General features: G+C 42.0%; 1 protein-coding gene across 1 annotated transcript in view; it reads left to right on the top strand.

Moving 5' to 3' along the window:
• The first annotated feature begins 9,737 nt into the window (after positions 1-9,737).
• The window catches only part of LOC310879167 (SH3 domain-binding protein 2-like), a 55,573-nt gene continuing 53,306 nt past the window's right edge, over positions 9,738-12,004 (top strand). The window contains exon 1 of the mRNA XM_083793617.1: positions 9,738-9,843. The gene's annotated coding sequence lies outside the window, so the exon portion shown is untranslated. The remainder of the gene's footprint in view (positions 9,844-12,004) is intronic.

The raw sequence follows: 12,004 nt of genomic DNA, 5'->3' as shown, positions 1-12,004 counted from the left end.
GATACATGCAGTATATATAAACACAGGGTTGGACTAATATATAGGCCTACAGACTAGAGATACATACAGAATAATACAGTACATTATAATTATGAGATTAGACATTGTGCACAATAGCTGCACTTTCTATAGTTTTCCACCAGATGGCAGACTCTACCAGTACCTCCAGAGTGGTTCAACAGCCTTTTCCCATGCACCTTCACTTGGAATTGTAGGCATAACATTTTAGTTCAACTCGGTTCCACACATGTGAAAATAGCCAAACTACAAGTTCAAGTGACCTAGTAGATCGTCAAAATGTTCACAATGTTTGCCTCTGTCTTATGTCATATTTGACAATATGGCCAATTTGGTATTAAGGGGTTCACTATTTTGTATTCATTTATCTACAATGACTGAGCTTAATTGCATGTAGGTCTGCTGTTCTTTTTTCCATGTCCAAAGTGGTTGACACAGATATAGCCTACATAAAATGAAACGCACAGACAAAGGCTCTTGGAGGTCCTAGCCACTCCCAAACCCACTGATTCACCCATAGCCTATGCAAAAACCTTTCTGGTGAATTGAAAATGGAGGACCCCAATGTAAACAAGCCATTGTGATTTTCTGGGTAGATTTCAATCCTCTTTAGCAGACCTTGCATTGCACAGAGAGAGAGAGAGAGAGAGAGAGAGAGAGAGAGAGAGAGAGAGCGCACACTTAGAGCATGTGAAATAATTGTTATTATTTTGATCCTAGTTTGCCTGTTATCTCTCCTATTATGGTAACACATCAATACAGCATGGAATTGTGGAGTTTTGGGCCTGAGAGGCTAAATCAAATGGTGGTCCGTGGCTCAAATGCTGAATAAATAATGGGCCTTGATATGAAAAGGGTTGAAACCCACTGTACAGCAGACTGAGCAGAGCGTCACACTGAATGAGAGTTTCTCGTAGTTACTGTACTTCTGCTTCCTGTCAGAGACGATAATAATAGAACTGTCACTTCCTCCTTGTTAAAGACGTGGGAGGATTGAAGGGGTGACACAGATCTATTTTAAACAACACTTCAAAAACTTTAAATGCATATAGCTTTTCAAATATACAACAAACCGATAACATAATAATGTGTCTGAAATGTGTCCACACATAAATCTTATATTTCATCGTACCACAGAGTTGTGCAGTCTACAAATCTGTCTAACATGCCATGCATGCTGTTTGTTGGAGCTAGGAATGGAGCAGTGGACATGGACCTTTGTCCTCTGTGGTGGTGGGCGCTGCGACGTGTTGAGAGCTTGCAGTTATAATGCTATCAGTATGATAATCCAAAAAATAAACAACATGTAAGTGAACTACATGAAAAGTATAGCATTTCTATTGTTCCTATTCTGGGGGGTGAACAATTGGCTAATAGGCTATACTGCACAGTAGCCATTCTACAAGCCCACATTGCGTCACGGTGTATTGACCCCTGGGGCGCTCAGCCTATATTGATAATCCTCAGAGAGACAGGAAACAGGGATCTATAGAATCGTGGAGTGACATGCTGGTAAATGGTGCATTTATATAGCACCTTTTTCATCTAGTTTAGCAGTATATTCACCAGCGCTGGACTGAGACAAAAATTCGTCCCGGTCATTTTCGCGGGATTTGGCCCAGACTGGCCCGCCACAAACAGCGTGCGGATACTCTACTAACTTTTTGGGTCGAGGCCCATACAAATACCCTTAACACCACCACATTTACAGTACAACATAAATGATACACAACCGGCCCACCAGAAGGTCTGCCCAACGGGCATATGCCTGCTACGTCCTGTGGACAATCCAGGCCTGACATTCACCCATTCACACACCGAAGGTGGAGGAAACCATGCAAGGCCATGCAAGGAAACCCGCACATCGGGAGCAATTAGGGATTCAGTGTCTTGCTCAAGGACACTTCGACACTAACTCTGGGAACTTTGCATGGTGGCACTGTATGGACCTTAACTACTTGGCTATCGGCGCCCCAGTCAGATAAGTATATTATAGGGTTTAAGTAGTTAAATTTAGTTTAATGCTTCCTTAATCCTTAATGCTACCCCCAACAACTCAGATGCCCAACCACTCAGGTCCCAATTTTCTCACACTGGGAAATGCATATGGCCAGTGCAAGTGGTGAGAACATACGATGCTGTCACCCGAGCTTGTAGAAGCTCTCGTCGTGAGCAATTACTAAGTAAGTTGTGATTCAGAGATTCTTACTTCCCCTAGCTTGTTCTTTTTCTGAACATTATTAAGACAGAAAGTTGACCACATGCCTGACGGACGGACACAGCTGGATGGATGGATGGATGGATGGATGGATGGATGGATGGATGGATGGATGGATGGATGGGTGGATGCACAACACAGACAGAAATAGATGGCGGAGAGAGAGTTGAAAGCATGTGTCACAGGAAGTATGTTTGCGTGGGTTCTTGAAACACAGGAAGTGATAACAAATGGGCATGTTGTTGTCTGTCTTAGCCCTGCTCCACTCACCCACCTTTACTTTCACAAAGCCTATGGGGCCACAATGCATTTCCAATGGGAGTCACATGGTTTGACCAAACATTTTTGTTTGATGGGCAGAACACAGTGCCATCAGCCTCAAAAAGAGTCACCAAATAAATCAATTAATTTAGGTTATTTTATAACTCAGCCTCTTCACGTCATGTTTATGCAGTTGGGCCCTTCTGTGCAGGGGCAAATTCTGGCACATTTTCCTATATAATGCTCAGATTAGGTAATCATCGCCCAAATGTGGAGCTCTGGCTCACGGACTTCTGATTTATGTTGGTAATTGGTATTACTCACATTTGGTTTTAAATGCAAATTTTGGTCATGCGTGGTATGGCCGACTTGGTACCGTAGCCTAGGGGATATTTATCATGTTATTTTAACAGACATCTTGCAGGAAATAGGCAATTTACAAAAGAAAGCCAACTATTAGGGGACTATATAGGGCATTTGAAGGTTTATAAGGCTGGTTTAAGCCGGTTGTTTCACCCGCTCTAATTTTATCAGCTAGGGATATCCTGACACGAAACCTCTTCTTCTCAGAGCTAATAGCAGAGGGTGAGAATGAGATTCCAAACTACACAAACTATAGGGTCTCCTCCTAATAAGCTCACAAGGTGTCACGCTGTCAGCTCTACATGGAAATGCATAATGTGAGATTCAGTCTTCTGAATTCTCAGGGAGAAAAGATATCCCCACTAGAACTAAAACATAATGAACAGAGGTGCATGGGATACTGCCATACTGGGATATCAAAAGCAGAGTTGTGAATTTTCACCCCATCCCCCTAGCAACCTTACTAATACTGCAGATTGTGAACTCATTCAGTACTTTGTAAACATCCTATCCTCCCGTCTTCCCCTGCTCCCCACATCTCCACCACATGTTTACGACTTCACCTACACACGCGGCACAATATTCTATTTTAAGTCCCTCCTCAAGAACATAATCGCTGTATGTAAATGTGGCACATCTCCCACTCATACAGAAAAGGGTGGGTTTAATTGCACTTCTTCATTAAGGAAACCTTTTTTGCACGCTGTTTTACCTTAATACCGTAACATTCACAAGCTGACTGAGCGTTAGACTGAGAGGAAGTGTGAGTGAGAGAACGGTAACAGAAAGAGAATAGACTGAGATCACACTTCCTGTTTCATTTGGGTCAGTGTTGATTTCGTCGAAAAATGTCATTAGGGGGCACGTGGGTGCACTAACCAAAAATAGCTGATCTACAAGCACACAACGTGTCGCAGCAGTGTGACGCGTTGTGTGCTTGTAGATCAGCTATTGTCAGCATGCAGGTAAGTGTCCACTAAATAAACAGTAGATTTTGTCGACTAAAATCTTGTCATATTTAGTTGACTAAAACTAGACTACTACTAAAACATTTCAGGTGACTAAATGACTAAAACTTAACAGAATTTTATACAAAAGACTATGACTAAAACTGAATCAGAATTTGCTGTCAAAATCAACACTGATTTGGGTGTGATCTGATGTCATAATCTGACTCCATGTTGGTCTAGTGACGTAGTGTCCATCACTTTCCAGGATTCTTTCAGCCTGCAAATGTGTGACTATTTTGTCAGTATTATCCTATTACCCATTATAGCATGGATATTTTTTATTATATTAATTTATTATGGTACAGAGAAATCAGAATATTCCACCAGCACATACAAACAGACAATACAACCTACTGAAATAGAGGCTATGCGCATGACATCATCCTCATACCCGGAAGTTATGCGGGAACGACTACTCCGAGTGGCAAAAAACTACTTTCTGGCCATTACAACCCATACATCCAAACAGAAAAGTCCTATCTGATTGCATTAAACGAAACGACCTTATACACAATTTGCCACTCACTTTATGCATACACGTACCCTGTACTATAGGGACATTTTAGGAACAGCATGGTGTGTCTACTTTTATCCCTTTTACAAACTGGACAAATATAATATATTTGCTTAAATGTGTGTATGCTAAATGTATACATTAACACCTGGGCTTGTGCCTATAGGCCCTGTTAGGTATTTTTCTTTTGTAGATCTGTGATTTTGGTGGATGACGGTTCTCATGTGAACTATGACCCGGTGTCCCCTATGGTCCTGCAGAATCATGAATTATGAATTGCCCTGTGACTGACATTTGATGTCACTCTGTCCCACTGACTTTAAAATAGTAAAACTTCTCCCCTAGCCAGCGTTGTTAGATAAGAATTGTTTTGTTTCCGTTGGCCATAACACCCAGCCTCTGTGTTTTTGCCCTTGAAAGTTAGTATTCGCTCTAACAGACTGGTAAACTGCACTCAATGACGTTCTGCCCTGTCACCCGGTTCCACTAACTGATATTCATATCAGGACTATCTCTGCCCCGTGAGATATTTTCTCTATGCAATATTCAGTGACGTCTTGCATTATCTGTCCATTTGTAAACAAATATGTTTTTTTTACCTTGTTGTTCAACACATTTTCCGGTGTATTGATTACGGTATGCTATATCAACCATGTTCAATTGAACATGGTCAGAGATCGTTGTGAAACGCTGTCCGGATGGCATGTCTTCTTCTCTCCCGAAAACAATGGTGAATATATCTGATTGACCTAAGTTCTGCTTGTCTGAGTTCTCTTCTTGTGTCCGTCAATTCATTCTAAGGTATTTTGGTTAACTCTGTTATACTCTGACTTTTACTCATTATAGCCTAAAAGGTTTTTACAACCAGTTACAAGCCCTCTGCTTCTATTCTGGTAAAGAGTATTTTATGGTACTTAGATTACTTTCTAAAGTATTTATACAGTTCCGGTGTTCCGGAGCTCTCTCTGGCTCTAGCTCTCAAGCTATCGATCCTATTGTTATTAATTTATACAGTCCTTAGTCTTATCCAGTATATGATGGAAAAATACCCATCAGGCCCGCCAGCACAACCATGTTGACGACATTATAGTTTCACAATATGGTCTTTCATCACCAGCTCTTGCTACTTGTGGAGAAGGCTGTCGTCTTCTTCCCCAATCACTGATGGACCATGCAGAACCATGCTGGGGTCGGTCGCCTCACGCCATCTATGAAGACGTGTGGCTTGACAGACACATAGTATGGGAGTGCAGCGGGTCTGGGCAAACTGCTGAACATACAGTACAATTATCACCTGCCCCCTACACAGACCACACTGCTTCAGAAGCCCGCCTCTTCAGCATGGACAGGAGACGATCATTAAGCTGGCCTGCGCCATCTGATCTGCCACGAAAGAACAGGTAGGCATTGGCAACTGTGTTTTTTTTTATTGATTGAAATATTTATTAACAGTTTGTAGAATTTAGAGTACATTTTAAGCACAAACTCAATACAAAGACTGTCAACTGTGAGTGGACGACCCAATTAAGCATTACAGGCCAAGTAGGAGCCTGACCAGTTTGTTTTGGGAGGTCTGGAGCCTTGTTTTGAGGGCCTTTGAGGTGCTGTGGTACCAAGAGGTGGATGCATAGTCAAAGAAACCTTGTACGAGGGCTCCTGTTAAGGTCTTCAAGGTGTTTTTGCTGACCAGTGAGGAGATCCTGTAAAGGAATCTTGTTCTTTGATTGACTTTTTTGATTACGTTGGTTTGACACCATCACCAGCAACACAGCATGCAGGGTACGGTTTTATCTGTTTTTATTGCTGTATACTGTACCTGCAAGCCTGCATTAAAGTGACAATCCTGCCACTTTAATGCTCTGATGATTCTATTCAACAACACATGTTTACCAAGAGGAAGTGGTTGGTTTTGTCAGATGGTATGAGGAAGCACTTAGTTCACCAGGAATATTCTCATTGAGATCTATCTATCTATCTATCTATCTATCTATCTATCTATCTATCTATCTATCTATCTATCTATCTATCTATCTATCTATCTATCTATCTATCTATCTATCTATCTATCTATCTATCTATCTATCTATCTATCTATCTATCCATCCTATTCCAAAGTGTGCTCAGTCTGCTCTCAAACGTTTGCCTGCAGACTGCTTTTAAACATTACTGCAGCAGACTGCTTGTCCAAAATAGCTGTGGCCTACATGTTGCATGCGCGACATTGGGCGTGTATGTCGTTTACTGGCTATGTATTTAACCGAATAGCTGCTGAAGTTGGAAGAAAAGTGTTGAGTCTGTCTCAGCAGAGTTTGTATATCCACACAGTCACACATGTGGTTCCATGTGGTGTTCCAGGGGGACATCCCCAGCTAAATGATTGATATTTGATAGTGATGAACCCTTACAATTGACCACCCATTCAAATCTGTGAGCTTTGATTGATTGATTGATTGAAATATTTATTAACAGTTTGCAGAATTTACAGTAGATTTCAAGCACAAACTCAATACAAAGACTGTTAACTGTGAGTGGACGACCCAATTAAGCATTACACTTGTTTACAACAGGGTCCACATTGTTCAATTCATCAAAACATTTAGAGACATACAAATAGACATTTCTATGTAGCTAAAGTACAGAACAGGAATTCATCATATAGGAAGCAAAAAGGGAAAAGATACATATACAGTGAGGGGAAAAGGGGGGGGGGGGGGATTCAGATTTTACAGAGGCCAGTTTCGAATTGCAGCCATCCGTAGGTGCCCTTTGAGAGCGGTTTTGAAGGAGTCAAGGGATTCACATGTCTTAATGACTGTTGGTAGGGCGTTCCACATTTTGGTGGCATAGGAGCGAAAATAATTTAGTCCCTTGTTTGTGCCATTTACAAATGTAATGTAATTTGTACAATCTCTTCATTATCCCAACAAGCACGGTCAGGACTTGGACAAATTAGTCTAGATTGGGGCCAGATCAAATCAAACCAACACTATAGTCAGCCCAGAATATCACCTGATTTCAACCAACATAAATTCTGCCCACTAAGACGAATGTCCGGAGAGAGTCCGATCGAGACCAGATCAACTAGTCAGATCTGGATCAACTAGTCAAATCTGGTCCAGAATAAGCATTATTATTTCAACTCGTGAAGATATCCTGGAAATGAGGTAAAGATCATCCCCATATGGACTGTGATCTGGCCTAGTCCTGAACTAGCTGGCCATAATGAGGATGACATCATAACGTTATCATGACGTCATTTGGCTTGCTGGGATGGTAACCCTAACCCTATGGCCTATGCAAACGATATTCAATAGCAGGTAGTGAACTGGTCGGAATAACGTGTTCCCTCCACGCACCACGTCCGGCCGGGGAATCTCTCCCGTCAGGTGAAAAGAAGCAGCTTGGACTCCTCATGCATAGAAGAAAGCATGAGGTCAGTCCGCTGCCCCCTTGGTTGGCAGAGGAAGTGTAGCGTGCAGGATTACATTAGATAATTGACACTGGGTGAAAAAATGGGTTGCAAAATCGTGGAAAGAAATAGCAGGTAGTATATTGATAAAGCAATGAATGGCGAATGGAGGGACTCTTAAAATCCAGCACAGCTATAGTTTATTACGACATGGAAGTCAGAAGGTTTATTATATTTTGCGCGGACCCCCTTTTTATTAATTCTATAACTGCTCCTTTAAATCAGCAGTGAGAGTCTGTCCACGTCTGTCAACTCTCTACATTCTCATTCGCTACAAGCTATCTCATTCCCGCCCACATTCCCTGCAAATCAGACGGTCTTCTTAAAACCCGGTCGATGCCAAACTTCCCATATGTTGATCTGACCTCATCAAACCCTGTACACTCAAGACACGCTCTATATGTGGCCAGTACATAATTCATTACATTATGTTGATCTGACCCCCCATGCTTCTCACCCTCAGGCGTCTTACTGGTTGCGAATGTAGTGAGCACTAACTATGAGACCCTGCAGATCATGTCTGTCTGTGTGTGTGTCTGTCCCGCTGTTACACCACCCGCCCACCACCAGAGGGCGCAGCTGTATCACACAAAACACACACACGCACGCATGCACGCACTCACACACACACACACACACACACACACACACACCTTAACTTTAAAAAAACTTAACTTAAAAAAAAAACTTAACTTAAAATGAAAAAACTTAACTTAAAAAAAAACTTAACTTAAAAATAAAATCTTAAAAACTTAAAAAAACACAAAAAAACTTAACTTAAAAAAAACCTTTAAAAACACTTAACTTAAAAAAACTTAACTTAAAAATAAAATCTTAAAAAAACACAAAAAAGAGCACTTTAAAAATAAAACCTTAAAAAAGTATGTAATTTATTCTAATTGTTGTTATTGCCATTTACGAGCTGTGTTCGCTTCCTGCGTTTGCGCGTCTTACTGGTATTATAATATGTATACGTGGCTGTGCTGATGTTCAATTGTTCATGGAATAATTGTATCTCATTGTTGTTGGTATCAGATTCTGTGTCTCGGTAATCACATGAGCAGAGGGATCCAGCACCGCCAAACTAAATGCTTTGCAATAAATGGTCAATCTGAGCTGTGTGTGTGAGTGAGGGTATGCGCATGACATCATCGTACCCTATCCGGACGTTATGCGGGAACGCCTATTGAGTGGCAAAAAAACGACATTTTGGCCTTGACAGCCCATACATCCAACCAGAAAAGTCCTATCTGATTGCATTAAACAACGTTAAACGATGTTGAACTCACTTTGCCACTCGATTTGCCACTCACTTTATGCATGCATATACCCTCAGAGAGAGAGAGAGAGAGAGAGAGAGAGACACTGTATGATGGGAGAGCTCTGGACTCTGGACTGGAATATTGCAAACATCTGTATTTTTATGTCATCTATCAATATTTACAATTTAGGCATTTAGCAGACACTAGTCTCAATCCAGAGAGATTTAAGAACAAAATAAAAAAAACATGGTCAAATACATACAAATAGTAATCGTGAAACATATCATTGTGTGTTGTGTGTGTGTGTGTGTGTGTGTGTGTGTGTGTGTGTGTGTGTGTGTGTGTGTGTGTGTGTGTGTGTGTGTGTGTGTGTGAGAGAGAGAGACTGTGTGTGTGTGTGTGTGTGTGTGTGAGAGAGAGAGAGGTTCATGCATGGGTGCTAATGCAACACCCGGGAATCTAACCCAGGTCTCTGTTTCTTGTGACGTGTTAAATGGGTGGGGGGAGGGAGGCAAGTAGTGAGGGAGGGGGTGTTGCCATGACACTGCAGCTTCACTCACTCAGCTGATCAAACGCCATGCAACTGCAAGGAAGTTGAAAGTTGACTGGGTTTCTCTTGTGGAACTTACTGTAGTAGAACTCTGCTGCTGACACACGTAGTCACACACACACACACACACACACACAGGAGAAGAGACACGCCGCGCGTCTAATGCAGTATTCTGCAGGTAAGTAGTCTATTGAAAACAATTCCAGTCGTAAATGACGTCAGGGTGTGTGACTGTGACTAATGGACGGACGGTGACCGCGCCTGATATCTACATCGTCGTGCGACGGTGCGGCTCGTTGAAAGTGTATAGCTGATTGTTTCTTGCGAGCTTTACAACGCGTCATTTTCGGCAAGCGGCACCGTCGTACGACGGGATATAAATTAAGCGCGAGAGGCAGTCGCTAAAACAGCTCCTTCTAAGTTTTTATTGAGACTATATAGTTTCATTTGACAAGTTAATTCAAGACACGCAACGCTGGCACCAGTTTATAGACATTTTAGTGGATGAGTGCCTGTATAAACTGTTTCTGGTTAGTTGCTTTTAGAAGAGAACTCTAGGCGACACAGTAGCCTACACATTGTAAAATCCTCACTTAGAAATACGGAAAATTACATACCGTAGATTAAATTAGGCTTGAGTGTGGCCTATCATTCACGCTTTTCATTCAAATCACTTCTTGCTCGGGACATGTTAATTCAAGATCAGCAGTGAACAGTTAACTTTAAAATGCTACAGAAGTCAGAACGTCTTGTTTGGCTGAATGCCAGGATAATTGTTTCTTATGAGTTGATGATGCAGCAGCTGGCCTAGTTAAGTCATTTTCAAGAGTCTAGATATAGCTATTTATAAATTCAATGACATTTTAATTTAGCACGATTTATAGTTTATACACAGCTTAATTTATGGCTCTTTCAGCAGGGTTTCATTGAAAGCATTGTGAGGTGGTAGGCCTATAGTCAGTGGTGGTGGAAAACAAATATAGGCTACTAGTATCCCACTAGCCTACATTCATTCACCAACTTGCCATATTTTATTTTATTTAATACCTATTATTTGAAAATATCTGATCTACATGAAGCTCACAACAAGCATGAGCATCTAGATCTGCTATTAAAAAAGAATTGATGCCAATACAGGCCTTTTTACAGTTTTATATTATGGTAGGCCTACGTAAAAATAAAATAATTGAGTAGGTCTACTTCGTCCTGTCACTGTGTATTCATGTGATACACTAGCCCCTTTCGGGACCCTCGGTTACCGTTTCTGAATTTTGGCCGACGGTAGCCCAGGGTCCCTGAGTGAATACGAGAGGACTCGACCCGCCGAGTCTTCTTCAGCTTTGGCGAGATTTCTTCCCCTTTTGGTGAATCTTCTACACTTTCCGGGTCGAGTTCTCAGAGAGAACTCGAACTCGACCCGGAAAGTGAAGAAGATTCGCCAAAAGGAGAAGTAATCTCGCCACTGGAGCGCGCATCTAGCTACTGCATGATGATCATGCACGCTGACAGACACTGTCCCAACTCCTAACACTTGTTTGATTAAACATAATGTGCCACGAAAAATTGCTTCCAATAGCTTAGTTGGTTATTATCGCGTCGAGGAGGTACGTGTCCATGCCTGATTTATATTATTTATATACAAGCTCACAACGCGTCGCGTCCGGACACGTTGTAGATCAGCCTGCGGACTCTGAGAACATTCAGAAACTTGCAGCTGCAGCTGCTGAAAGTGCCCCGAAACGTGAAGGAAACTCGCCAGAATGAGCTCACGTTGTGAGCTTGTAGATCAGCCTGCGGACTCTGTTCTCAGAGACTTGCAGCTGCTGAAAGTGCCCCGAAACTTGACGAAAACTCGCCAGAATGTGAAGAAGCGTCGCCCCCACGGCGACGCTTCCGCAAACGTGTGTTTGCGGAAAAGTGGTTGGATGATGTCGGCTGGCTCCAAACTAATGCGCTGAGCGCAGCGAGTTGTGGTGCAAAGTATGTCGTGAGCATCCCAATCTGGCCGATAAAAACTGCACCTTTTATACAGGGACAAAGAATTTCAGTCACCCAGCTTTTATCGTAAAGTCGGGTAGCGTACATTATTTATTTTGCACCGAGGAGCCATGTGTGTCTGACTCTGTTGACTGTGTACATCGCCTCGGCTAAAAACAAAAGGGAAGCCTGACGTATGCTTCGCCGTACGACGTGTCGTATGTTAAATAAATATCTGATCTGCAAGCTCACAACGTGTCGCCTCCGCAACACGTTGTGAGCTAGTAGATCGGCTATTTTGACCACCTGTTTCCTGTCACATAGAAAATTAAAGATCCATTTACATAGAGGTGTACTTAACT

Source organism: Protomyctophum parallelum (assembly GCF_964188405.1).
Source record: "Protomyctophum parallelum genome assembly, chromosome: 21".
In the NCBI taxonomy this organism is placed as follows: domain Eukaryota; kingdom Metazoa; phylum Chordata; class Actinopteri; order Myctophiformes; family Myctophidae; genus Protomyctophum; species Protomyctophum parallelum.
Note: the sequence above shows the minus strand (reverse complement) of the source record. Positions and strands in the feature narration are given on the sequence as shown.